At 36.9% G+C, this 27,885-nt stretch overlaps 1 long non-coding RNA gene across 1 annotated transcript in view; it reads right to left on the reverse strand.

Annotated features, from left to right (window-relative positions):
- Positions 1–7,553: 7,553 nt before the first annotated feature.
- The window catches only part of LOC148213840 (uncharacterized), a 49,930-nt gene continuing 29,598 nt past the window's right edge, over positions 7,554–27,885 (reverse strand). The window contains exons 3-4 of the long non-coding RNA XR_015793764.1: positions 10,762–10,852; positions 7,554–7,868 (exon numbers count right to left, since the gene is read on the reverse strand). This is a non-coding gene — a long non-coding RNA (uncharacterized LOC148213840). The remainder of the gene's footprint in view (positions 7,869–10,761; positions 10,853–27,885) is intronic.

Raw genomic sequence — 27,885 nt, forward strand, 5'->3', positions numbered from 1 at the left:
TCATACCAGAGGCATTCAGACCAGATTAAAAATACCATCCAGCTAAGTCAAATGCCATAAGAAAAAGAAATCCTTAATAATCCCTCATGTGTACAGAAGTTCCATTTCTTTATTAGCATTAAATATCCTGGTCAAAGATGGAAATAGAGATATGGTATTGCATTTATGTTACTTACATTATTAATTCTTTAGTACACTCGTATCTTTCTGTTTTTGCACAAAATAGAGACTAAATAGAGTGGCTAATGAAGTATATAGAAAATACAGTCAACACAGTCAAGCAATTCTTCCTAGCATCCACTCAGCAATACAAATACTGGAATGAAACCCATAAAACAGAACAAAAGAAAATAAGAAAAACCAAACCAAACCAAAATATAAGAGGCCAGAGACTGTCTGTAGTGGCAATGCGGAAGACTATTATATTTCGAGGAGTAAGGTGATATATTTTGATATGTCCTGCATGTGTTAAGAAGGTTTGAGTCATAATGATGTTTAGCTGGCTTGTTTTTCACTCTTGCTTGGGAGTGGGGGAGTAGGGAGGACCTCAAAGTCACCTGTACAGTTCCCAGACCTTCCAGGATTCAATCAGTGATGAACAGGTGCAACATCTAGTTAAGTCAGGTCTTGCAGTCTTGGTACCATGGAAATAGGCCATGAGGTTTTAGGGATAGGATAGGGATAAAAGACCCCGGCATTACCTCTTGAGCTTGGAGCGTGGACACAGGCCTTGGGACCAGGAGCTGTGTTATCTAAGCCATCTTGGGGCCTTTCCACTGTCGCCTTATTGAGGCTCCTGACAGTAGGGGAAGAGTTCTGTCATCTTGCTTGGTATGTTAGGCCTTTATACTATGCTTTTGTATTTCTGATTTGTATCTTATATTTTTAGATTCTTGTTTAAATCTGTTTGTTAGTGTTAACAATAAAGCTTGAAATCTCCTTACTTATTGGTGTATGGTTATTGTCTCTGGATCTAAAAGAACTAAAAGAACCAATTGCCTGGGCACCTGATCACTGCCTTGACAATTGGCAATACACCTCTTTGAATGAACTTCTTTTAACTTGTGGCCTAAATCAGCAATGAGAGTGAAGTTGGTGAGTTTCTTGATATAGTACAGTCCATAAGATAGGTATTTGTTGTGGAATCACACATTATAGTAGGGTAGGTAGAACTTGACATAGAGACAACAAGAAAAACATACAGAAATCTCCAGTTTGCTGCTATCTACTGTGTTAGAGTTAGGGCTTCTCTTGGAGACTAACCTGAGGTCACATAAGAGAAGACAAGGCTTCAGAAATTATGGTCCCCAAACTAATTTGGATTTTAGAATTGAAGCTGAGTATCTTGAACTGAACTTGAAACCTAGCAAATCAAATGTCAATGGAATTGATGTAACATTAGTGTTATATACAATAGCATTATAATATAAATAAATATAATATAATATAAACAAATACCCAGGCTCCTGTTTGGAACTAGAGCTGTAAAATGTTTGAAGGTAGCCTTGTATAATTTTTATTTAAATCAAGCCTTTTGGACTCGTGTAATTATGACAAGATCAGCCTTTTCCAGAAAAGGTCACACTTAACAGACAAGATGAAGAATTATGTTGCATTATTGATATTCTTTGATAAGCACACATAGCCTTCACATTTCTCCTGTCCTATTCTGGGTGATTACATGCATCTTTCAACTTTTACTTGGTGCTTTCATGATGTTCTTAAAAACAATGATAGTTGAGGAGGGAAAGTCCCTAAATGTTCCCACTCCTCTGTCATGTGGCTTCCCACTTGTCCTCCTCCCCTGAGATTAAGCTGTGGTGACTGAGGTATTTAGAAGTCTTTCCTTTCCTGTTGAACTTTGTAGTATTTTCATGCTTTCTTAATTCAGTCAGGAAGGGAATAAAGATCAAATGGATGAAAGCCACGATGGATCCTTTTCTGTGCAATTGGTGGTAGGTGTGGTATCTAGCACCGCAGACTGGCCTTCCTACTTCAAAGAGTTTTGAAAAACAACTTTTTTTTTTTGGTGAACAAAGCATTTCATAATTTAAATTCGTTTATGATTTAATGGATGGTTTGTTGTTACAAGTGTGAATGATGGAATCTTTTCAGATAATAATGAAGAGGAGTATGCTCAAAGTTTACTAAATAGATTAACTTGTTCTTGTAAAATAACAGGGAAACCTTACATAAAAGCAGTGGGGAAACATGAATTTATGCTCTCTTATTAGCAGAACATAACATCATATGACTTCTTACAATAATAACACAGCAAGAAAGAGTGGGAATAGGTTAAAAAAAGCTATATAGAAACTGAGAATATTTTAGTAACCAATCTAGCTCTAATTCTTTATAATATCACTAAAATAATCTAATATTTATTGCTTATTTGTACTGTTTTTCTGCTCTGAAAGGATGGTGGGTTAGAAGAAGGGTTATTTCTTTTATACAACAAAGAAACCTGCAGTATATTAACAGCTACATACTATAAAAATTGCATATGCATCTGCTTTTGTAGACTGGTATCCAGTAGATGTCTATTAATGTTTACTCTACAACAATTCCTGGTTGATTCCACATAATACACTGTTGTTTTTTCTCTAACAGGTCAATATGGTTACCTTTTTGATAATTCTTTTAAGACCAGTTTATAATCAGTTCCACAAAGACCAATAAGGAAAATAAGTGATGTACAAAAATATATTGTAATCTAATAAAATAGTCTAACAGTTTAAGATTGTACAGGTGATAGTAATAGTGGTATTAATCATATGCTTGAATGCTAAAGCATTACTTTAATTCCACAATCCTGTAACAGTAGGGATCTGTCATCTGAGAGACTAAAAAATTCAGCAAAATAGTAGATATATCACCAGCATGACATGTATGCCTGCTGAAGAACTGAAATGAAACAGAATTGTGTCTAAGACATGGGAAGCAAAGCCATTTAGGGCATGATCATGCTTCTGAAAAAATATTATATCAGCATCAGATGTGGTATGCAAATTTTTCTTCCATTGATGTCAACAGGAAAACAAATAGTTGCATCACATCAGCAATTGTTGCCATGACAGAACTTAAGATACTTTGTAACTCAGCTTTTCCCAAGCTAAGCTGAGATTATGCTCACCAAATGTTGGTTGGGAATGCTGGATTGTAGATGCAACACATTTGGAGGACACCCAATTAAGGAAGGGTTGGTGTTATTCAAGTACAGCATCTACCAGACTTCTGGCAAGGCACAGCAATAATTCTAGACTGCCCAGGCTTAACCTCTGTTGAAGAACATGCTTACAGCAGAAGCTGATGATTAGAATAGTTACTATGTTGCAGACAAGAATGAAGCCATATATACAGAAGATCCGCCTGCTGCAGTTCACAGAAATGTGTGTGTGTGTGTGTGTGTGTGTGTGTGTGTATGGATGGATGGATGGATGGATGGATGGATGGATGGATGGATGGATGGATAGATAGATAGATAGATAGATAGATAGATAGATAGATAGATAGATAGATAGATAGATAGATAGATAGATGTAGTGGTGCCAAGTCACAGCAACATCAGGAAGGAGTATGAGAAGCTGGAGAAGTATCAGGGCCTGAAGGAGGAACTAGAGAGGATGTGGAAAGTCAAGGCCAAAGTGGTCCCAGTGGTGGTAGGAGCACTTGGGGCTGTGAATCTTAACTGGGAGAGTGGCTCCAATAGATCCCAGGAACAGCATCAGAGCTCTCTGTCCAGAAGAGTGCAGGGCTAGGAACAGCTAAGATACTGCACAGAACCCTCAGACTCCCAGGCCTCTGGTAGAGGACCCAGGATTGAGGAAGATGCATACCACCCATAGGGGTGAGAGGGGAATTTTTTATATATACACATACATACATTCATACATACAGATATATACAGTACATACATGCATGCTTCTGGGTATATGTTCTAGGCCTTTTTATTTCATCTTTTTGAGAATGAAAATGTGGCTGTCTTCCTCCCATCTCAAGATTGGAAGATACAGTACCTGCTAATTGTTATTGCCTTATCTACAATTGTTGGTTTCTGCTTTCCCAGCTTCATTTCTTACAGCATCCCACCGCCAGTATTAAAAACCCCACCTAGGGTAAACACAAGTCAGAAGGTAAGGGATGTTGCTGGGGAAGAACGTGGACGTCATCTTTATAGTAACATCTTTATATTTCTCTCCCCTGGCTTTCCTGCTCCTATTCTGGGAAGAATATGTATTGGACACAGTGGGCAGTTCTGCTGATGTAGCAATGATGCATCTCCAGTTCTGGCATAATTCAAATACAGAATTGTTTTGCTCAACTGTATTTTGGATGAGGGCCACAAGGCTCCAATATACCCACTTTTCAATCAACTGTTTGCAAGAGCAAAGGGATCCAGATAGAGAGCATGATTTTTCAATCCTTTTGTGATTACTCTTGTACTGATAGGAGCAACTTCTAGCCAACTTTGGTTAAGCCAATACTCAGTTGGCTATGTACCATTGTTAGTGACATTTACCACTTTATAGCATATTAACTGGTGTGGTATGTAACAAAATATGGACAGACTTCAGTACTGAATATTGTGCATCTGTTCATTTATAAGTCACCTTTCCCATAGGAGTTTAAGGCAGAATATTGTACATAATTCTACTTCCCTGTTTCATCCATGCAACAACTCAATCCTGCCTAGTGAACTTAATGAATGAATAGAGACTTGAATCTGATTCTCCCCAGTCCCAGTTCAAAATTCTAACTAAAGCTTATTAACTACTATAATCTATAATACAGGTGGTAGGAACGGAGGCTAAGAGAAGTGTACTTGCCAAAAACCACCTAATGAATTAAAAATAGAAAAATGATTTAAACTGGCAGGGACTTCCTCTTTTATAGGTCACAATATAACCCTAACTCTGATGTCTGCTCAGGAGCAAGTTCACTAGAGTTCAGTGGTGCTTAATCCTAAGTAACTCTATGAACATTGAAAGGAAGTTGCAGGCATTAATGGGAAAGGTTTCAAAGTAGCCATGGAAAAACTTCTGCAATTAGAGCATTTCACTACCTACTTAGCGATAAAAAAAAGCCAGTGCAATCCTGCATTCTGGCTGACTAAAGAATTATTATGGCACTGCTGACGTTAAAGTTCATTTTAATTTTTTTGGAAAAGGAGCACTAGATGGTGCCAATGAGCCTTTCACAAACTTGTAGAAAAATCTGAAACAGGGAGCTTGTATGACTGAGTTTCATAAATAATTCTCTTAATTTGAAAATTGCTCCCATATGGTAATCACTTACTTAATTATAATTTTTCTAATTAACAGTATATTAATACACTGTCCAGTTTGTGCGTGTATGGATTTCTCTTCTCTTTCTTGTTTTATTCTGATATAAAAATAGTATGTCTGGGTAATCTGGTTAAACTGTTGGTCAAGACTTAGGAATGGAAACCTCTGGCCCACCTTATATTGCTAAATTACAGTTCCCAGGATTCCTCATCATTGTCCATGCTACTTGAGGCGAATGGACACATGCAGTTTAGCAACATCTGGTGGACCACAGTTCTCCTACTGCTTTTGCAAAAGGCAGCCTCTATGGGGAAAGAATATGCAAGTTGCTTAGAATGAAAACCCAACCCTACTTCAGCCATTCTAGGCCAGCCATTCCACATTCCAAATAGGTTTAGCTGAATTGTCTTGCTGTAATCTGGGTGATAACTGCAGAATAATTAAAAAAAGGCAACAGTTCCCTTTTCATGACTCCTGTATTGGTGATTATGGAGAAAGTATAAGGGTCCATGATTTAAGTCTTCTGGCATCTTATATATCTTCTACTACCATGAGTCCTTAACACTCATGATTGTATAACAATAGAGAAAATACATACATATATACATTAATACATACATACTTTAAAAATATATGGAAAGTAGGGTGTGCAGAGACCTCTGGGTTAGGTCACACTGAAAGCAGTCCACTCTGATTTGATGCCAGATCAGAACAAGGGAGCTTTATTCTTCCACAATGTAAAATATGAAAAACAAAAATGGTTATTTTTTAGCAGAATGAATGAAATTTATATGAGAGCTATTTAAGGGGAAGAAACATATCGTATTTCATAGGATTAATGTATGGGTTTTCAGCTACTTTCATTTAGAAGTGATTTATTTTTAAATGGCTTATAATATTATGCTATGACAGATTCAGTTGAAGTGTGAAGTGATAGTAACCCCAGGTTGAGGGTTCTTATGTACCAGTGGAGCTGATGGTCAGGGCTTGAGATGGAAGTATAAGAGATGAACTCTCTTGTCCTCCTAAAATATCCAGTTAGATCCATGGGCATCCCCAGGGGATCAGACAGAAGCAAATTAGACACATGTGAGGCATCATCACACAAATGCTGTGACTGCATTGGATGTCAGAACCTAAATATGTAAGGTCAGCATTTGCATGATGCCATCACCATATGGAGGTTATCACTTTGCTGTCATTGTGGTTTCCGGAAGATGCCACTGAGTCATTAAATCCAATATAATCACCACTCCCAATCATTGTGTTTTATGTTAATGAAACATAAAGTTTTGATGTGGTTGCAGTGTTAAAGAACTCTGGAGAAGTAAATAGAAATGGAGCATCAAGGGGTCCAGAACTGGAGCAAAGCTAGTTCAAATTCTGCTTCACCAGGGTAAATAAAAATCTGCCCTGCTCTGTCTCACATTTCAGACCTCAGTCAAAACTGTACCTCTAATTGACAGGATAAATTGATTTTATACTTTAGAGCAAAAATATATTTACTTACTATATTTCTACTCCACTCTTTAATTTCTGAATTCCAGTGTTATCTATATACTACTAAAACTCTCCTGTTTGTCTGTTTGTAACCTTCAGTTGGGCGAAATGGTGCATCATAAGGCAACAATTTTTGAATCAATGTATCTCAAATGGGCTGACTTAAAGAATGCATCCAAATCAGGGACCTATTACTTCTGTGGGATTGAAATTTGGAAAAGTTGTGGCTGCTTCAGTGCCACCATGCTGCTGTACCACCATGCTCAGCCACGGTCACATGATTGTCATTTCCAACACTCCCTGCCAGCTTCCCACAAGTCAGTGGGGAAGCTGGCAGGAAGTGTGAACTCTTCTGAGGGGATGATAGCAGTGTATACCTCAGGGATTGAAATTTGGCAAAGTAAGCCAGCAGGAAGTCTGAATTCTTACTGTACAGCATTGTGTACAGTACTAAAACAATTAAAATACTGTCAATCTAATTATGCCACACAGAAAGAGAGGGGGTACATCGTGGTTAACAGATGACACCAAACATCGTTGGGAAGCGGCAAGGAGGAAGAGAGAACAAGAAATGGATGAGGCCAGGCTGCATGACTCCAGGATGACAAGGATCCAGGAACAAACAGGACAATTGACATGAGAGAAGGAGAGACAGAGGAGGAGGTGTGCACGTCTCCAGAATGACAACTAGAGGCACAGAAGGACAAGAGTGAAGAAACAAAGGAGCAGAGAAGTACACATCTCCAGGATCAGAGACAAAGAACATATAGCAAAAGATATGAACAAGCGGAAGATGAAAGGGCTGCATGTCTCCAGAATGACAACGAAAGGCACAGAATGAAGACACAAGAAGAGATGGAGGAGGAAAGAGAAGATCAACTCAAGAATATGTGGCAGACAGTAATTACTGCGAGAGTTCCTCAACATGACAATACCTGCCTTCAATGATAAGACCTCAACAGAAAAAGAGCAAGGGAAAATGTATGACTCACACAGCGTAATATTTCCACTGATATTGGTGTGATGGCCAAAGTCTGCCCTCAGCTGTTGTGCCTTCCTATTCCCTGGACGAACCGCCAATTTCTGCTGAATGAAGGGGAAGGTCAGGATAGGGAATTTGCAACCTCTGCCTAATGAACTCCTCAATTTATACAGCAATGATGAAGCTATTGCAGACAAGTCATTCATCAGACAATACAACTGCCTCTACCAAATGACATCCTTTGGTGCCAAAGAAGTCCTTCCAAAGAGGAATGGAGAGAATCCTTCTGTGATTATTCAAGGGCAAATCCATCAGCCAGAGAAAAAGAAGTGAAAATGTTGTGAAATTTCATTTGCAAATTTCAAAAATTTGCAAATTTCAAAAATGGGAATTGTGCTAATTGAGGTGCTGTGACAGAGAAGCTTCTGCCATTTTTTGCCTTCCATCTCTCCTAACTAAACCAGGGTTGAGAGAAAAGATTACTACAAAGATTCTGGCACAGCTTTCCCAAAATGTTGTGAAATGAAAAAAAGTGAAAGAGTATTCTTAAAGAATGGCAGATCAACCAGAAAGGTCATCAATAGCATCCTTTGTTAAACAAAAAGCATCTATATTTCTCTTGCTACGCATCTTTCTTCTTTAATAAACTGATGTTTTCTTCTTTAATTTTCAAACCAAATCAGTAGCAACCCACCCATGGTCATTCTGTTTCTCTGTTTTGGTAAAGAAATATTTCTGAAACGATGACCCAGCAGGACACGGGTTGTCTAGTTTATAATAAAAATGTAAGCATAATGTAAAAAATACAAACTTATAAACACAAATAAGCAACTATGCAGAAAAATCAGTGGTGCAATCAAGTGGTGATAAAACTTCAAATAGTGCGCTGTGTGTTTTAAAAATTGCCCAGTGCCCTCTCTACAAAAATATTGAATTCTACTTTAAATCTGCCAGCTCATACCACAATGGCAGTTTTAATTAACAGGATGTGGTTTCTGAGATCTATTACTATCTCTGCTTTCCCTCTGTTGGATAGTGGTTAATTTCTAAAAAGAGATGTTCAGTCTCATCTAGTTCAGAAATTTCACCTTTCACTACATATAGAAAAATGAGTTGTGGCAATTCAGCAAAGAATGACTCACACTCCACCCATTTGTACTGGCTAATTATTTCACACATTTCACATATGTGATGAAAAAAAAGAGTGCTAGAGAAGGCTTTATTAATTTTTTGAAAGATACTCCACAGCTCCATTTCGCTCACAAAACAGCAGCAAGGTGGGATTAATAACACAAAGAAATGTTTTGTCCAGTCTTACAAGACTCATGGCTTGCCCATTTATTTCTGAAAAAAAGTTCTAAAAAACTTGCTTTAATCAATAAACCTTCAACAAAAATTTAATTCAAACTGGATATCTGAAGGACCATCTATTCCATATATGAACTATGATCTTATGGGAGTTGTAGTCCCAACACGTTGGGAAACCTGTGCCAGAATCTTTGTAGTAATCTTTTCTCTCGACCCAGGTTTAGTTAGGAGAGATGGAGGGCAATAAATGGCAGAACCTTCTCTGTCACAGCACCTCAATTAGGACAATTTCCATTTTTGATAGCTTTCAAATGCCAGAACGTGATACCACAATTATTAATAGCCAGTACTAATGAGACTTAGTATTCTTTGACTGCAATTTTGCTGATGGCGTTTAGAAAGCCACTTTTAAATCTGTTTAAAATGGTTCTTAATGCAATGCAAACCTAAATACGCTTCTAGGAGCACTTAACTTCTGTGTAAGCAGGCCGAGAATTATACTACGATGGGGCTTTGCTGGTTGGGCCTGTCTTCCCAGGGCCTGGTAGATTAGCAAGCCATTGTCATGCACAATAAATCCAGTCTAGTTTCCCTTCGTTTTGTCCTCACCAACAAAGTTGACAAATGCTTTCAGGTGCTCACTACTGCTAGTTGAAGGTGAGCTGGGGAACAGGAAGCACAGCCAAGAATTGACCTCTCTAATAATAAAAAACACACATTTTTCTTCTGACATAGAGATGTGCAAGAGGAACATAGCTTGTTTTCTATGTGGCAGTATGACTTGCCTGATGTTAGATCTTTCAGCTAGTCTGCTAAATGGTTGTCTTTAATGGTATGGCAAACAGCCTTGGAAAGTAGATCTCAGAGGGGGTGGTGTATAAATATTCCACATCCAGAAATGAAAGTTACCTTCCTAACTTCCCTGCAGTTGCTTCTGTTTAGAAATGAATGTAAACAGTTGTCAGTGGAAGAAAGCCACTAAAAAACTGGGAGTCTCCATAGATTCAGAAACACCATAATGGAAACTGACCAGCAACGGCAACTGCAGGTGAATTTCAGAGGAAACAGCAGCAATTAGCATTAGCCCTACCACCAGCTTATTCAGTTTTGCCAAATCTGTCCATTTAAATATTGGCTATTGGCTTAAAACAGAATTTTCCACTTTGCAAAATGAAAGCAGCCATTTTATAAATGAACTAGTTTGAAATATTGCTTCAGTGCGTGCAACTAGTATGGTGGCATTCCAGTGAGTAACTCTTTATGTTTGGACCTAATAGAGTAGGCACACGCAGCTGTATAAAATGAGTCATGTGGCCTTTTTATGCTGCACTGCTTTATGTTAGAGAAGCAAAGATCCTAACAGAATTGGGTGTGCTAGTTCATTTGGCTAGGAAGGCTTCTAGAGTAGATTATTATTTAATGAAAAGAAAAGATTCCTTTAAATCTGAAAGGCACAACAAAACACTGAGAAGGAACATATAAACCAAATATACCCATAAAAAAAATCTGGAGCCCTTATAATGGGATAAAATAGTTCAGGGAAAAGAGGCATGAGAAGGAGCAGGGCTCTTTTAAAAGCTCATTGGGTGACCCTGTCCCCATTTATTCCCTTGCGGGAACTTCCCAGTTCAGAGTTCATCTACGAAGAGTTAGGAACCTGCTCTTCCATTAAAACGATGGACTTACCTTGCCTCTCTATCAATACAATGCTGATTTCAGATAACATGATTCTGAATAGCCTGGGTTCAATTCACGGTTTGAAAATCAAATCATGACCCTGAAAAAAGTGGAGGAGAGTTATATAAATTTAATAGTCTGACATCTTTCTTTTTGTAGGCAGATAAATTGATAGAATTTAGATGTTTTGCTTTATTTTTATAGTTTCTACTTTTTTCTCATTTCTTCCCGAATTCTTTGGTTTTTTTCTTTTTCTTTTGTATATTCTGTAATTACAGTAGTTTGGTATAGAGTTTTATTCATTTACTTCTCTTCAGCGTGTAGCTTTTTAATATACACGAAGTCAGGTCTCTTTTACAAACTCTATAGTTTATATAGTTCCTCATAAAAAAATATAGTTATATTATGGCTATTTCGTTTATATATAATACCACAACTATTAAGGCTTTTAAAAAAGAAATATTAATTGTAATGGTTTTGAGTTTAATGAAATAAAATAAAAATTATTAAAGAAAATGATAGATCTGGGATCTGCAAATGAGTCTACAGTGTCTTATTGTTACACACAAAACACTGTCAACAAACCTGTATAGTACAATGGTAAAGCTTGCTGTGCCACCCATGAGTATTCTTGAGGATAAAGATGTACTATCATTGTATGCTCAAATTATGTTGGCGTACTGTTATCCCGGCATTAGAACTTCTTAAGGTAAGGATCACTTTTGTCTCATCTGGGAGAAGTATATACTGTATATTCACCAATATACAAATCAAGCAACATTTAAAAAAAATATTTAAAAATGTTTTAAATAAGCAACCTTTTACTTGTTTTAAAAAATATTTTTTTCCTGGCACCAATGAAAGATGAATTGTTAGGATATTTCCAAGCAATATAAACAATTTTGACTTTCTATCCATGGCATTATCTTATGAGTCACTCACCCAATGGTACGAAGAAGCCAGTGTAACATGTAAGCATTGTCTCCTTTTCCTCCATAGTTTTGCTGAGTTTCAACTTCTTCAGCAGCATCATTGGAAGTAATTATATGAGGAATAGTATACACTAAACTTTTATTTTTTTGGGGGGGGGAGGAATACAACAATTGAACAAATTGAAAACCAATTTGTAATTATTCATTGAAAACACAGTGATCAGGAGGGCAATATTTGCCTTGACTTTAGACTTCAAAATTGGAATAAATTATGCATCAAATATCTTCTGATTAATGCCTACCAGTGTTGGTCAAATGAAAATAACTAGCCCCATGTATACAATTGAACTCTATTAAATTTCTAAACCAAAGCAAACCAACCTGACTTGCTGGTTTAAGACTGAACTTAAGGCAATTGCATGTTGACTCAAGGTCACAATGGGAAACTAAAACTGATGTGCTTTAGTATTACATCAATAATAATGCTGTGCAATGTTTTAATTCCCCAGAATGTGTCTGGTCCCTTATGAGCCCAGGGACAGATGGAAGGGCAGAAGGAATATATGTTTAGGTACCCCAGTAATGATAAATATGAAGATAAGGTGAGGACTTATTCAGTCTTTGAAGCCCAATAAGGCTCCTGGGGAAGATTTCCTACCCCCTGAATTATTAAAATGTCATATTAACTGGTGAGCTCCCTTGCTTGCAGGTTTATTTACTCTTATGAACAATTCTTGCCAAATTCCAGCTGTTTGGGAGCTCTCTATTGTGGTCCCCATTTACAAAAAGGATGGTGAGGGTGATCCCTCAAATTATAGACTAATTAGTCTAATTAACATTGTAGCAAAATTATATGCCAAATATCTTGTATATAAGATTGAGGACTGGGTAACTGAAAAGGACTTGGTCCCCAAAGAACAAACTGGATTCAGGTCTGATTGCTCCATTATTGATAACTATTTTATCTTATGTCATGTAATAGAAAAATCTACAGCCAAAGGGGGCCAACTGTTTACAACTGTTATGGATCTCAGCTCAGCATTTGATTCAATAAATGTGGACCTTCTTTGGAAGAAACTTATGGACCTGAGCATGGATCTCAGACTCCTCTTTTTAATTAAGGTATTATATTCAAACTCATGCCTAAGGATACACACAGTTCATAGTTCCTTAACAGGGATAATTAGTACTAACAAGAGGGCCAGACAAGGATGTATACTGGCTCCCATCTTGTTTAACCTGTATATTAATGATATCCCAAAGTCCCTTCATTCAACCAATAAGCATATGCCTGAAGTTAAAAAAAAACATGTAAATATTCTGCTTTACACAGATGACACAGTATTGATGTCATACACCCAGGTAGGGATGAGAAGACTGCTGCGTAGTTTAGTTTATACTGTGCACTCAGCTACCTGAACATCAATAAATCTAAGACCAAGGTAGTTGTTTTTGGGAAGAGGCAGACTAGGTATAACTGGGAGCCTGGATAGGGAACATACAGATCAGGTTAAGTCCTATTTATATCTAGGACATGTTTTTACAGAAACAGGCTCCTGGTTCCCACTTTTTAAGAGGAGTTCTTTAGGGGCTACAGCCTGTGCCAACGCCATGAGATGGCTCACCAACCACAGCTCCCAGGTTCTCTAATTCCAATCATAAAGGTATGTACAGCAAAATAGTCCCAATGATTACATATGGTGCAGAACTATGGGGATATATAAAAGTTCCCTTTTTGGAACAAATACAGTCCACTTTCTTGAAATGCATCTTGGGGGTGGACAAATCTATTCCAATGCCAGCAGTAAGGGCAGAGTTGGGTATACCCCCTATACAAAGCCATTTAGTAATTAAAGTATTCAATTATTGGCTGAAGATCTTATTTGTGGACCCAGATAGACTACCCAAGCTTTGTTCTGAAGAGCAGCTGTATAATATGTCTTCTTGCACTTGGGTTGTCCAACTCTCAAATGCCATATCACAATATGGATTCTCCATCCAATTTCAAGTCCAATCAGATCTGAAGGCCAAGAAAAGTTTCAAAGGATCATGGATGTGGCTGCCGAAGACGATATTGCATCCCTTAAACATGTTAAGTCTTTGAAGTGGCTGGCTCAGCACAAATCAGCCTCCCAGCTAGAAAAGTACAGTATTTAACAGCTTATATGCCCCAACATCTTAGAAAAGCTTTTTCAAGAGCTGGTTTTGAACAACTAGACTCCATGGTAAGATATGGGAGGTTCCATGGAGTTCCATTTGAAGAAAGACTGTATCTGTGGTGCACCAGCTATTGAAGACATTGCACATATCCTCTTTGCAAACTATATTCAAAGAAAGGCCTGTTTACTTAGATTCCTACTTAAAAAAAAAAATACTGGGGTGCCCAGGAGAAATTGTCTTACTTTTTGCAGGGGATGAATCTGCATATCACTAGTAAGGCTGCACTCTTTATATCAAAGGTGACTTTGAAGAGGACAAACTATTTAGATCAGATTGGGGTTAACTGCAGGGGTGATGACTTATTATGAGTTTGTTCTATTGTATTCTTTGTATTTACTTGTATACTTGTATTAGTTTTATACTTTTGATATGGTCAGATGATAAATCAATAAAGTTTCTGTTCTGTTCTATGAAGATAAGGTGGAACCAGTGCATCAACCAGGAGCAGGCTACCTGATGGAATGAGAATAGAAAGTGGGGAGTTCAGAGCTGGATTGAGAGTTACACAATGAAGGCGTGGGTAAAGAAGTGTTTCTTAACCTTGGCAACTTTAAGATATGTGGACTTCAACTCCCAGAATTCCTCAGTCAACTTTGTTGGCAACATGTTGATTGAGGAATTCTGGGAGTTGAAGTCCACATATTTTAAAGTTGCTAAGGTTGAGAAACACTGAGGTAAAGAATGGGACTAGGATGCCAAGTGCTAAGGAAATAGGTGGAATTAGGGAGACTTGCTAGCCAGCCTAACAGTAAGGACATACTGAGGAAAGAATTTGTGTGTGGTTTTTCGGGGTGTTCGTATGTATACAAAAATTACATTCAAAGAAGAGAGCTTTTATTCTGAGGCTCAAAGTCCAACTTTGCCTTGAAATCAGGTTTTTAGATTCTTGGCTGAATTACCTAATGAGGAAGAAGAGAAAAGGGGAAAAAAATACAACTGAGGCAACTTAAGGTAAGTCTCCAAACTGCTTTCCCTAAACTTCCAGAATGTTGGAGAGATGCAGTCTTAATACATTTGGGGAGTGGAGTCCTTGGAGTTCTCTGAGCTTGGTTGTTTGTTGAGGTTGGTTGTTTGCTGAGATAACCCCAAGGACTCCACAGTTCAACCCTGAGCTACATATATTCTCTTCTATTGGTGCCATTTGGAGAGTGCTACTTGGGGGCAAGATGTTCTAAACAAAAGGGAAAGAGAAAGGAGAAGAAATGGAATTGGAGAAATCAGTTATCTAGTAAGTCTCCTTTCTTAGATTAGTTGCTGCTACAAAGTTCTGGATCAGATTGCAGCAAAGACTCCATTTCGCCAATCTCTGGTCTCAAAGCTGCCACTGTATACTTGGTTCAATTTTTATTTTCATTATTTTCTCTAATTCTTGTTCATTCTTTCTGTGGTCTCTCCAGTCTTTTTTTCTCCAGTATTATTATGGTTGGCCACACAGTCAGCCAGATGTTTAGACTGGATTTGGCATTTTGTCAACGCCAATGGCCTTCAAGTGGTGCTCCAGATGTTTTGGGATTGCACCTAAGGCACCTATTGGTACTATTTTTGCTTTCTTTTGCCATAGTTGTTCTACTTCTATTTTCAGGTCTTTGTATTTTGTGATTTTCTCCAGTTCTTTCTCTTCTATTCTGCTATCTCCAGGTATTGCAGTGTCCACTATTCAGACTTTTTTGTCTTTCTTATCAACAGTTGTTAAGTCTGGGTTGTTGTGCGCCAGGTACTTGTCTGTTTGAATCTAAAGTCCCAGAGCACTTTAGGGTCTTCATTTTCTATTACTTTGTCTGTTTTGTGGTCCCACCAGTCCTTGCTTGCAGGCAAATGGTATTTCTTACAGACATTCCAATGCACCATTATTGCTACTTTGTCATGCCGTTGTTTGTAGTCAGTCTGTGTGATCTTCTTGCAGCAGCTAACAAGATGGTCCACTGTTTCTTCAGCTTCTTTGCAGAGGTGGCATTTGCTGTCTGTTGCTGTCTTCTCAGTTCTGGCTTTATATGCATTTATTCTTAAGGCTTTTTATTATTATTATTTATAAACAATGTGAAATCACAGCTGCCAGTTCTTTAACTGGTATTGGCCCTCATTCGCATCGAGTTCTTCCCAAGAACCTAGGATCTTTTCCAATTCTTTGTCTTCCATTCTACTATCCCCTGTTATTGTCACATCAATTATCCACACTTTTCTTCTTTTCATTATTATTCATTATTATTCTTTTTTTTTTTGCTCTCACTCAAGATTGCCTCACAAAAAACACTTTCCTCAAAATTTCCTTTGCAGCAAATCAGAGCCCAAAAGGAGTTTACTATAGGCCCCACCTTATCCTTTGAGTTTACAGCCACAATCCATTCATTAATACATAGTTTGATCCTTGAAGATTGGTGTCCAAATTCATAATGAAAAGAATAGGCACATCACATAGAATCTGCTCAATTACCTGTGCAACATAAAATTTTGTAGTAAAGATTTCATGTTTAGAATAAAATTGAGCATATAAAATGTACCTTTGCCAACAATAGTTGCTATAAAGTTTAATAGGAGAGGAGAATGTTAACAACTTTTTGAGTACTGCTCACAACTTCATCAAATCAATGAAGGACTGCCTTCCTTGACAAGTTGTGATAAAGTATATATGTAGCTTTCATCCAAATTTAAGAGAAATATAAGATATGCTTGTCTCAGACTTGGATAAATATATCAATTTTCCATCCATCTATGACTAGAAAGGTAAAAGGGCATAATTCAAAGTGTAACATTCAGTTTTGGTCCAAGGACCTCATTTCTGTATTGTCAGTCAATGTTATGTAATGTCATCTATAGACAAAATATGAGATTATGTCATGAAATAGAGTTCAGTCTCTAGAAATATACTATATTTCAGAGCCATTATTCCAGAATGTTTCATTGGCAGTGCAATGCCAATGAAACATTCACTGCAAGTTTTAGCAAAGACCTATCACTTAATAAACTTTAAAAGGTTATTTTAAGATTTTATTTGTACATATTCTTTGTTGCATAAAAAGCACCAAGGGCATTTTTGTACGTGAGGTTAGAATCTCTCTAAACTATTTCTGATCACTAATGCTGCAGAAGATAAATAAGATGACCATTTCTTTGGCTTTGCAGAATAATTAAGAACAATTTGTAAAATAATAATATAATAATACCAGGGGATGGTTACTGCAGCTGCTGAGGCTATTCTTTTCAAGCCGGACAAAAGACCATCAGGGAACCCCACAAAATCAGCCCAAATCTTTGGCAAGATTATGGAGGGGCTGCAGCAATGTTGGGTTTTAATGTTCACACAACAGAGTTGATGTTTTAGTAAACACTTGTGGGCAGTGGAACAAAATGGTGCAAAGCTGTGATATAGGTGAGCAAAATGTTGGGTTCGATAAAAAAACATCCCCACAGTCTTTCCATGAGCTAAATCCATGGCCTTTGTTCCCACTGGTCTATGTCTACTGGCTTTGAACTCTTTGAAAGATTGCCGTGTTGCCCTGCCAGAGAAGTTTAACCACTTCCCAAGAAAACAACTCATTGGAAAAATAAGTTAAAATAATTAGCTGATGCTAAACATCTTGATGAGGGTGGGACAGGCACTGAAAAAGCAGCCAGACTTCAAACATCTCTTTGAAATGCTGATTGAAAGCTAGAATTTCAAGTGCACATATGAGCCAAAATCAAGTCCCATTCTAATTCATATTTGCCATTGATCCCTGGAGGATCTAAGGCACGGAGAAGAGCAGCTAGTGACATTTTATACTAGTTCACATGTTTTCCTAAATCGCCTTTTACTACCACTTTATTTCAAATAAATGCAGAAAGATGGTGCCTTCAGCAGTCATTGCTTTAAAAAATAAATAAAATAAAAGGAACTTTTAAAAATGTCTATGTGTATGCTTTAAAACCAAAGCTAACATTAGAGACTTGATTGCTAATTAATCTGACAATCTCCTATTCATTATTTCACCTAGCAGGGTGCCTTTTGGCTCATCGAGCCTGTAAACTCATTAATGCACATTAATCAGTAGAATGTAATTGCTTGTTGTTGCCTGCAGACTGGATGTGCATTGGATAAATGGAGTGATGTATGCAATTAGCCTTAGGACTGGCTCTTCACTTCTAGCCTAGCCAACGGAAAAATGAGCATTGAAATAACAGGGAAAATGACTGTCTTGGGTCCTGCTGTTAGTGTCCTTGACAATGGTAAGGGAATGCCATTCTGCTGCTCCACTTTTAATTTTCTTAAATATACTGCTGGATAAATTGCTATTTGATGTGCCAGGATTTATAACATTAGTGAGAAACTTGGTCATTAGTACAACATAAACTGGGGTGTGTAGCTGTATTTCCATGGGCATTGGCAATCAGTACTGTGAAGACTAGAGTATTAAAAGAAACTGGAAAGCTCAACTAAAGCTAAATCAAATGATGCTAAAAAAAGATCACCCCAAGCATTTAAAATATCTCTAAGTCTAGTATTTTTTTTTCAGTTAGAATGGCCGCACTTTTGCCTCTTTTAAGAACTCTCAGACCAATTCCTCTCTCCAGGAAAAGTCTGGTACCTCCTAGATTCACCCACTGGCCTCTCCTTCCCAGATCTAATGAAGGCAAAGGATCAACTGAACATCTGGTTGGACAAACTTACCAAGATCCTTATTATATTTGCAGCCATCCACAAGCTGAAATTCATTCAACAGTACAGAAGCAGGCCATACCTTGGCCACTTCTGAGAAATTTTGCTTTCATCAATGATAAATGGGAAGTAATGAAAGATAAGTGAGTTTGCCCTCAAAATGTTGTTCCTGTTGCTAAAGTAAAGTCAGCATCATCATCATAAGAGTCAGGTTTTGGAAGACTCCTAATTGCTTAGGAAATATACTGAGAGGATACAATATTGAGACGATATAATATTGATTGATTTATAGTCATCATTTACAGTTAGTTCCATAATAGGTTATTTTAAATATTAATTGCATGTACCCTTAGATTTTCTCTATAGGCATGATATTTGCTGTTTTTGTTGCTCAACTTCAATAGGGGTGGTCCTTAAGGACAGTTGAATAATATTCTCTAATCATCATCTGTCTTCCTCTGATACTGGGGATTTAACAGAAGTACCAGCAATAACAGCCAAAAAATTGTGAGTTGTATTGTTTACAGTCTCCAGGAATATTTTTGTAGCGTTAAAATGAACAGGGCCAATACTGAAACGTGTTGGTACTTTGCAATAAAAACAAATGTAATTCATAAAGAAAATAAATATCATAGCGTTGTTTCATTTCAAGAAAACAATAGGAAGGGTATAACATCTGCAAAAACAAGTGCTGTGCGATCGTGCCCGAGGCAGCTTAAAACCCTAATTATTCTGTTGTGTAGGGATGCAACCCCAGGGCTGCATCTCCCCTCCCTGAAAAAGTTGCCTGTGAATTGAACTTTTTAATGTGATCAGTATTAAATACAAATGAACTGTGCTGATTGTATTGAAAAAATAATAAAATTATTTTTTTCTGAGCCCATCTATTTATTTATTATTTTTTTGCTTTGTTCTGGCTCCACCTAACTTTGAGCAGTTCAGTCTTGTATTTATTTCCTCAAGAACAAATGTAGCTTTCAGCATCTCTCCTTTGGTACAACTGAGAAGCCCCCAAAATGTATCTCTTTTAGTAAGTTTAGTTTGCTATGTTTATTTCTTCATTTCATGCATACCCACCTTTCTGCTCAAGGAAAAAATTCAGCGTCTCCTTTTATCCAATGGTCTTGTCAGTTGTTGTCCAGCAGGTGGAGATACGTTTTAACAAAGAATGTTTGTACTGTATTTTAACCAATCACTGGATCACTTCAAAACATAGCACAGTTTATCCAAAGAAACTCAGAATTAAAGGACCCCGATGCCCTAGTCAAAAACAGATGCTAGGAAATCTTGTGACAAGTGTGTAAGTACCACGGTATTAAGGCTTGCCCAGCATCTGGAAAAGGCTAGAAAAATGGCAAACTTAATCATTTCACAAAGGTATGTAGGATTAATGGTATACGTTGCAAATGAAAGACAATTCTACACTGATGGAGTAAGATAAATAAAATGATAGTAGGAATAATAAGAAGAAAAATCATATCCAAGAATTCTTTACTGGGACTTTAATTTCAAATGATTTGGGAAAAGGCTGGTATATTGCTTCAAATGTGAATGGTTATAAGATGGTAAGCTTTAAAATAGATCCAGGGGCATAAGACAATGTTTTGCCCGATGCTCTGCTGGTTTATAGCTCTTGAAATATATTCTTTGGAAAGGAAAGAAAAAAGAGAATGTTTCGGAAGAAGCAGGAATGATGAAGAAGACCTAAGTATTTATGAGAATGTAATTAAAATTTTAATCCAATAATTATGAAGTTGAATAACTTTCAGTGTGATCATATAACAGTGTCACAGAAATTGAGAATGGAATTGTTTAACAATGTTCATAAGGATCATGTAGGAATAGAATTATGTACGAGAAGGGCTTGACATGCCGTTGACCGGCCAGGGGTGCGTGCTCAAATAATGGCCATGGTTCAGAAGGTCAAACTTATACAAATAAAAATGATACAGAATCAATAGAAAAAAAATCATGTTTCATCGCAAAAAATAGGGGCTGATATCTCTGAATTTCAAGGTAAAGAGTATCTTTACCTTAATGAATATTATACTTGTGGCATAGTATTCAAAGTATTTGGAAATATGTAAATTGAAAAAGCTGGCTAGTAATGCTGCTATTATGCACTGTAAGGCTTCATTTGCTAGACAGGATATTCTAGATGATGTTGTATACATCATTATGGTCTTCAGCTGACTTCAAAGAATTTTGTCAATTTGAGTAGGAATGGAATTTTATACATTCTACTTCCAGTCCTGATTATGCGCAGTCTCAGAGTAAGTCAGAAAAAGCAGTGCAAATTGTAAAAAATATGTCTAGGAAGTCAAAGTTAGGTAAGTCAGATTTATATCTTAGTCTTATGGTTTATAGAAATATTCTATTACTTTATGGCAATTCATCAGTCCAATTTTTAATGGAGAAAATGAAGGCTACCTATCCTATAACAAGAGTTATATTCCCTTGTCAAGGTGATCAGAACAAATGCTACTTGGGTAGGAGTTACACTGCATCCTCAAGGTAATCCACAAAACAAAACTGAAATTATGATAAGGGGACCGAAGTATTACCCACCTATGGAAGTAGGTGATAAAGTGGATATTCAGCAAAATTTATTATTTAGATTTCGAAGGCTGCCCAATTCAAACAATGTCATTCTGGGTGGCATACAACACACCCACCCACACCCACACACACAAACAATGGGTTTACAGAAACCTGCTCAAATGGTAGAAAGCAGAAAACAGCAAGAACTTATATGGTATAGATTAGTGACCATCCAGGTTATCACAGAAAGAGGAAAGATCTATAACTGTTGAGAGAATGAAATGTACCTTTTGGGAGAGGGGGGGAAGCCAGAATCAGAAATACTGAAAATGCAACAAAATACAGTGGTACCTCGGGTCACGAACGCTTCTGTTCATGACCAATTCGGGTCACGAACAGCACCATTCGCAAAATTTTGCTTCCGTTCGCGAACGCCGGATCGGGTGACGAACAGGATACCCGGCCATTTTCCCTGCCGTGACACGTGGTCGTGGCTTCCTGTAGGGAGGGGGACTCTCCCTCCAAGCAATAACCGCCTCCCTACCCGCCTTCCTGTCCTCCACGCCAGAAGTCGCGTCGAGCAAGGTTAGCGTTCTCTCTCTTCGTACTGTACTTTGTGTCATATTTTTGTGGTTTAAAAAAAAAATACATATGGTTCAGAATGGATTAACCGTAATTACTTTGAACCTTATGGGAAAATTTGATTCGTGTCGCGACCAATTCGGGTCGCGACCAGAGTCGCGGAACGAATTAAGTTCGTGAACCGAGGTACCACTGTATTGCTATTATACCAGAGAATCAGGATTTTGTAGAACAGTAATAACATCTGATGGAAATGTAATTAGAAAACCAGAAATGCATGGCTATTTCAAGTAAACATAAAGAAGTAGATAAAGTCAAAGATGAATGATTGGATTACTTTTGAATAGTGGGTTAATCACGTAATGAGTAAATTACGATAACGATTTGATGATACTTGTTTTACTAACGGCAGTCTGCTTGTAGATAGAGATAGTTGGTAACCAACAGAAAGGTTTTTGTTATCAGCCAAAGAATAATTGTTACTTGTTATTTTAATGTGGATATTTATATTTTTATTGTTTTTATCATTTCGGATTTTAATTGTAAGCCGCCCAGAATCACCCTCTGGGGGGAGATGGGCAGCATATCAATTTAATAATAAATAAAAAATAAATTACAAAATAATGTTCTTCATATTACACATTGGATCTGCCTTTTATTATTATGTAAATAATAAAAATAATATATGAGCAGGTTAAAATATTGTGGGAATTCCAAATACAAACTGATAAAGTCTTGGCGCATAACACACCAGTTTTAACTGTGGTTGAAAAGAAGAAAGTGTGGATAATTGATGTGGCAATACCAGGGAATAGTAGAATAGAAGACAAAGAACTGGAGAAGATCACAAAGTATCAAGATCTGAAAATCGAAGTTATGGCATAAACCAGCAGTGGTGGACCCAGTGGTTATCGGCACACCGGGTGCCATACCAAAAAACCTTGGATGGCACTTAGAAAATCTGCACACTGACAAAATTTCCATCTGTCAATTGCAAAAGACCACACTGCTTGGATCTGCACATGTACTATGCCGATGCATTACGACATCCTAGGTTCTTGGGAAGAACTTGATGCAAATGAAGGCCAACACCAGCTAAAGAACTGGCAGCTGTGACTTCATATTGTTGTGTATATAAATAATAATAAATACAGAGCCAGTTTGGCCTAGAAAGCAGGAGACTGTGAGTTCTAGTCTTCACTTAGGCATAAACACTGGCTGGGTGACTTTGGGCCAGTCACTCTCTCTCTCAGCCCTACCCACCTCACAGGGTTGTTGTTCTGGGAAAAGAGAAGGCAGGTGTATTAGGAGTATTCACCCCTTGAGTTGATATATATATATAAAAAAATAAAAGTAGGATAAAGATGATGATGATAATATCATCATCATCATCATCATCATCATCATCATCCTTGGAAAGGACTTGATTGGTGGATAAAAATGCCAAATCCAGTCTAAACATCTGGCTGACTGTGTGACCACCACCACCACCACCACCACCACCAATAATCCCCCAGTGAGGCACTACTTTGACATGGCTGTGGGGCTTGAGTGCTCCAAATAATAATGTTTGTCTTAACAACAAACCTAATATTATCATCCTCTTGTTTTGTAGCAGTCATTCAAGATTATATTCATGTGTGACTTTTTAAAAAAATTTATTTATATTTCAAATTTGTCACCACCCATCTCACTGTGGGGTGACTCAGGTCAACTTTTTGACAACTTTTCTTATACACCTGAAATTTTGCATGTGATACAGATCTCTTCCCCACCCCAACTTTTCATTAAATAATTGTTTGCACTTTAAAAAAGAGATTTGGGTGGCATATTACTATTATTATTATCGATACTTTTCACCTATAGTTTATAATTTGCATTATATTTTACTATCCAAGAACTCATCCTAAGGAATGGCAGTGGGTGGAGAATCATTATCTCAAAATTAAATCTGGATAGTGATATGTAATCCAAGTAGTCTGTTTTGGAAACGAAGGAAATTGGCTAATGCTGTCACAAGGTGGCTCCAGAACAAATGTAAACTGTGCTTTATGTCAATAGTTGTGTCAATGTAAGCTTTCATTATGGCAGACACTTTTCTTGTTGGAAACAACCATGACAGAAGATAACAAATAGATGGAGTTCACCAATGAATGCATGCCCATGTTCTTTCTGGAGAAACCATGATAATTCGGGGGAAAATTAGCAAAAGGCAACTCTGAAAGAGTGGCTGGAGAAAGTACAATGTAGATGCTGTTTAGTTACAGATTCATCACTCTGGTGGATATAGTTGTGATTTTATTTGTTTTATTAATCAAAATTATACGCCACCCATCTCACTGTATAACTACCATTTTAGCTAACACATAAAGCTTTGTCTTAAGAAAATAGTTGGGCCTGTAAAGTCCATGTTACAAGTTAGATGGAGAAATTGTCATTAAAGTTCCTTGCTAATTGGGGTTGCCAGATATTGCAAGCCAAGTGAACTTGGTGATGTACCAAATAACTTAGTCTAAATGAATGGTTGGAAATCAAGTGTTTACCTCTGAGGAACACTATGTCGCATTCAATTAGCATCCAAAACTGGAAGCTGCACAATTATGGCTTAGGAAAAAAAGATTCCTTTTTTTTCTACAAACAGGATTATGAAACAGAAAAAATATTGAAGTTGTTTTATATTTTATGAACTAAAAATTAAGTTTCAGTGTAACTGCAAAAAAGAGAGGATCTGTCTTTGACAAGATCAACATGGGGCTTAAGAAATGAACAAAAATGAGTTTATTAGAGTTCTTTTTTATGCTGGAGAAACAAAATTAATATTATATTATTGAAATTAGCAAACTGCTTTACTTTCAATGAACTAGATTTAAGATATTATACACTATCTAATGAACTTTTGGGAGATTTGCTTCTGAGGCTTATGGCTCAGAATGAATGGACTGAATGTAGCATTTGGGTCTTGTAATAATGCCTTCTTTTTCACATCTGAAATAGTATCGTAGGGTATATTCTCATTACCGTTGCTTAATGATGCTTATTTTAATATCAATAACATAAATTAGTCTGGATTACCATTAAGTATATAATTATTACCGTGTCAAAATCCCAAAGTTGTCTTCCTGAATTTAATAACTTAACTTCAGCTGAAAACATCAGGATTTGGACCTTTCTCAATGCCTTCTGCGTGAGAGGTAACGGCTAATTAATATTTTTGGAAAAGTATGCCTATTTATTATGCATTCATGCTGTTAAAATGTTTGATTGACAGCTTGGGAAAGCAACATTCTCTTCTACACTTGAGTTTAACAATTGTGGTCTATGAAATGGAACTTTCTAGGCCATGCCTTCTGGTAGCTTCGCTCAGCACTCAAAGGACAACTTGTGATTGTTTGAATGTAGTCTAGTTTGTGAATGTGAGCAGTGAAAGGCAGAAATGAGGAAGTGGTGTGTGTGTGTGTGTGTGTGTATGTGTTTGTATGTATGTATGTATGTATGTATGTATGTATGTTTTGGTAGTAGACAAGGACCAGAAGACAGCAGTGGTGATAGATGTAGTGGTGCCAAGTGACATCAGAAAGAAGGAGTATGAGAAGCTGGAGGAGTATCAGGGCCTGAAGGAGGAACTAGAGAGGATGTGGAAAGTAAAGGCCAAAGTGGTCGCAGTGGTGGTAGGAGCAATTGGGGCTATGATTCCTAAGTTGGGAGAGTGGCTCCAACAGATCCCAGGGACAGCATCATTGCTCTCTGTCCAGAAGAGTGCAGGGCTAGGAACAGCTAAGATACTGTGCAGAACCCTCAAACTCCCAGGCCTCTGGTAGAGGACCCAAGGTTAAGAAAGACACACACTACCCATGGGGTGAGATTAATTATTTTTTTAATTTTTGAAAGTTTTAAAAACAAGAGTAAAAATTAATACAAACTAAAAAAGAATAAGAAAGAAAAAAGAAAAAGGAAGAAATAAAAGCAAAACTAAAGTGCAAAAAGAAAAGAAAAGAAAAAAGATATAAAGAAGTGGCTTCCAATCTTCTTTACAGCAGTTAGAAGTACAATTGTAAATTTATCTCTTTGTCTAAAGTTACATCATGATTCTCTTCTTTCTATAATCTATCCTATCTAATTGTCAAAACCATAGATCATAAGTTCATTTTTTTCTTACGCAACAAGTCCATAAGGGGGTTCCAGTCAGTAATTAACAGATATTGTCTTTTCTCTAATCAAACTGGTCAATTTGGCCATCTCGGCAAGTTCTATCATCTTTACCAACCATTCCTCCATTGTAGGTTTTGCCAAATGTTTCCATCTTTGTGTGTACAATAATCTTGCTGCAGTTATCATACATAAAAACAAGTTTCATGTCTTTTTTCCAACTGTTTATACATCAGTCCTAAGGAAAAGCTTCAGTTGTATATTAATCTTTAAAATCCTCTGAATCAGTGTATGCATTTGAACCCCAAATCTAGCTTTTTTGCACGTCCACCAAGCATGATAAAATGACCCTTCTTGTTGTTCACATTTCCCACATAGATGTGAAGTACCATTATACATTCTATGGTGTCATATACAAACAGTACATCATTTTATAAACGTTCCTTTAAGATTATAACAAAGTGTAAATTTCAATCCTTTCAACAATATATTTTTCCATTGTTCCGTCTGTGTATTATAACCAAAATTTTTAGGCCACTTTATTATACATTCTTTCACTTGTTCTTCTATTTCAAATTTCAATAAAGGTTTATACATTTTAGCAATCACATGTTCATCATTTGTACACAATTCTATTTCAAAGTCAGTCTTAGAATATTCAATACCGTAAAGTCTTTTGTCTACTTTGAATCTTTCTGATAAGTATAAATAGGAAAACCAGTGACAACTATGTCCTTCTGCCATCAGTTCTCTTGATTTTATTTTGTATTCCCCTTGACAGAATTCTACTATGTCACAGTATGTTAACCATTTGTGTTTGCCTATTATGTATATAAAATGTGTATAAAATGCTTCTTGAGCTGAGAGCCACATAGGTATTTTTGGGCACAACCTGGATTTGTATCTATTCCATATGCTCAATATGGCACGTCTAACATAATAGACATAAAATCCACATTAACCTTGACTTTAACCTTGTACCACAAATACCCATGCCACCCAAATCTCAAGTCATGTGCTTCTAACTCCAAAAGCTTTTTATTTCTCAGCAACACCCACTCTTTCATCCAAATTAAACAACAAGCAGCAAAGTATAATTTCAAATCAGATAAACCAAATCCTCCTCTTTCCTTTACATCTTGTAACACCTTATACTTAACTCGTGTTTCTTCCCCTGCCACACAAAAGATATATCCTTTTGCTACTGTTTAAGTGGTGTAAGTTGTCAAAACTGGTATTGTCTGAAAGAAAAGCATCATTCTAGGCCATACATTAGTTTTTATCACAGAAATACTCCCCAGTAATGACAACTGTAATTTCTCCCATCTTAACATATCTTTTTTAAACATCATTCCATGTCTTAACATAATTATTCTGAAATAACATACAGTTCATATTTGTTGCAGTGATACCTAGATATTTTACTTTTTTTTCCTCAATCTTAAAACCCATTTTCTTCATCAATTCTGTTTGACTCTCTATTTTCATGCTTTTTGTTAACATCTTCATCTTCTGATTATTAATGTTAAAATATGCTAGTGCACCAATTTAAAAAAAAATTTCCATTAATGTTTCTATTCCCTTTAGTGGATCCTCCAAAACCAACAAGTCATCAGCAAATGCCCTTAACTTATAAGTTTCTTTTTTAATCTTTACTCCTACAATTCTCTCATCTTATATCTCTATTCAGTATTTCAAGAACTAAAATAAACAGGAGAGGAGACAACAGGCATCCATGTCTTGTCCCTTTTTATATCTCACAGGGTTTTGTTAGATCTCCATTGACAATTATTTGTGCTTTCTGTGAAGTATAAATCGAACTTACCCATTTAATAAAATTCTCTCCAAAATTCATATCTTCCAAAACTTTAAACACGAAGGCCCAGTTCAAATTGTCAGAGGTCTTCTCTGCATCTAAGAAAATCAATGTGGCCTGTTTTTCCTTATGTTGCTCCAAGTATTCCAAAATGTCCAACACATTTCTTATATTATCCTTTAACTGCCTGTTAGATAAAAACCCACATTGATCCTCCTGAATAAATTCTTGCAAAATTATTTTCAACCTCTCAACCAAAATCA

This window comes from Python bivittatus, unplaced genomic scaffold, assembly GCF_059951505.1.
Source record: "Python bivittatus isolate LINGU-HERP-01145 unplaced genomic scaffold, Pbiv_v1 ctg000850_np1212, whole genome shotgun sequence".
Lineage (NCBI taxonomy): Eukaryota > Metazoa > Chordata > Lepidosauria > Squamata > Pythonidae > Python > Python bivittatus.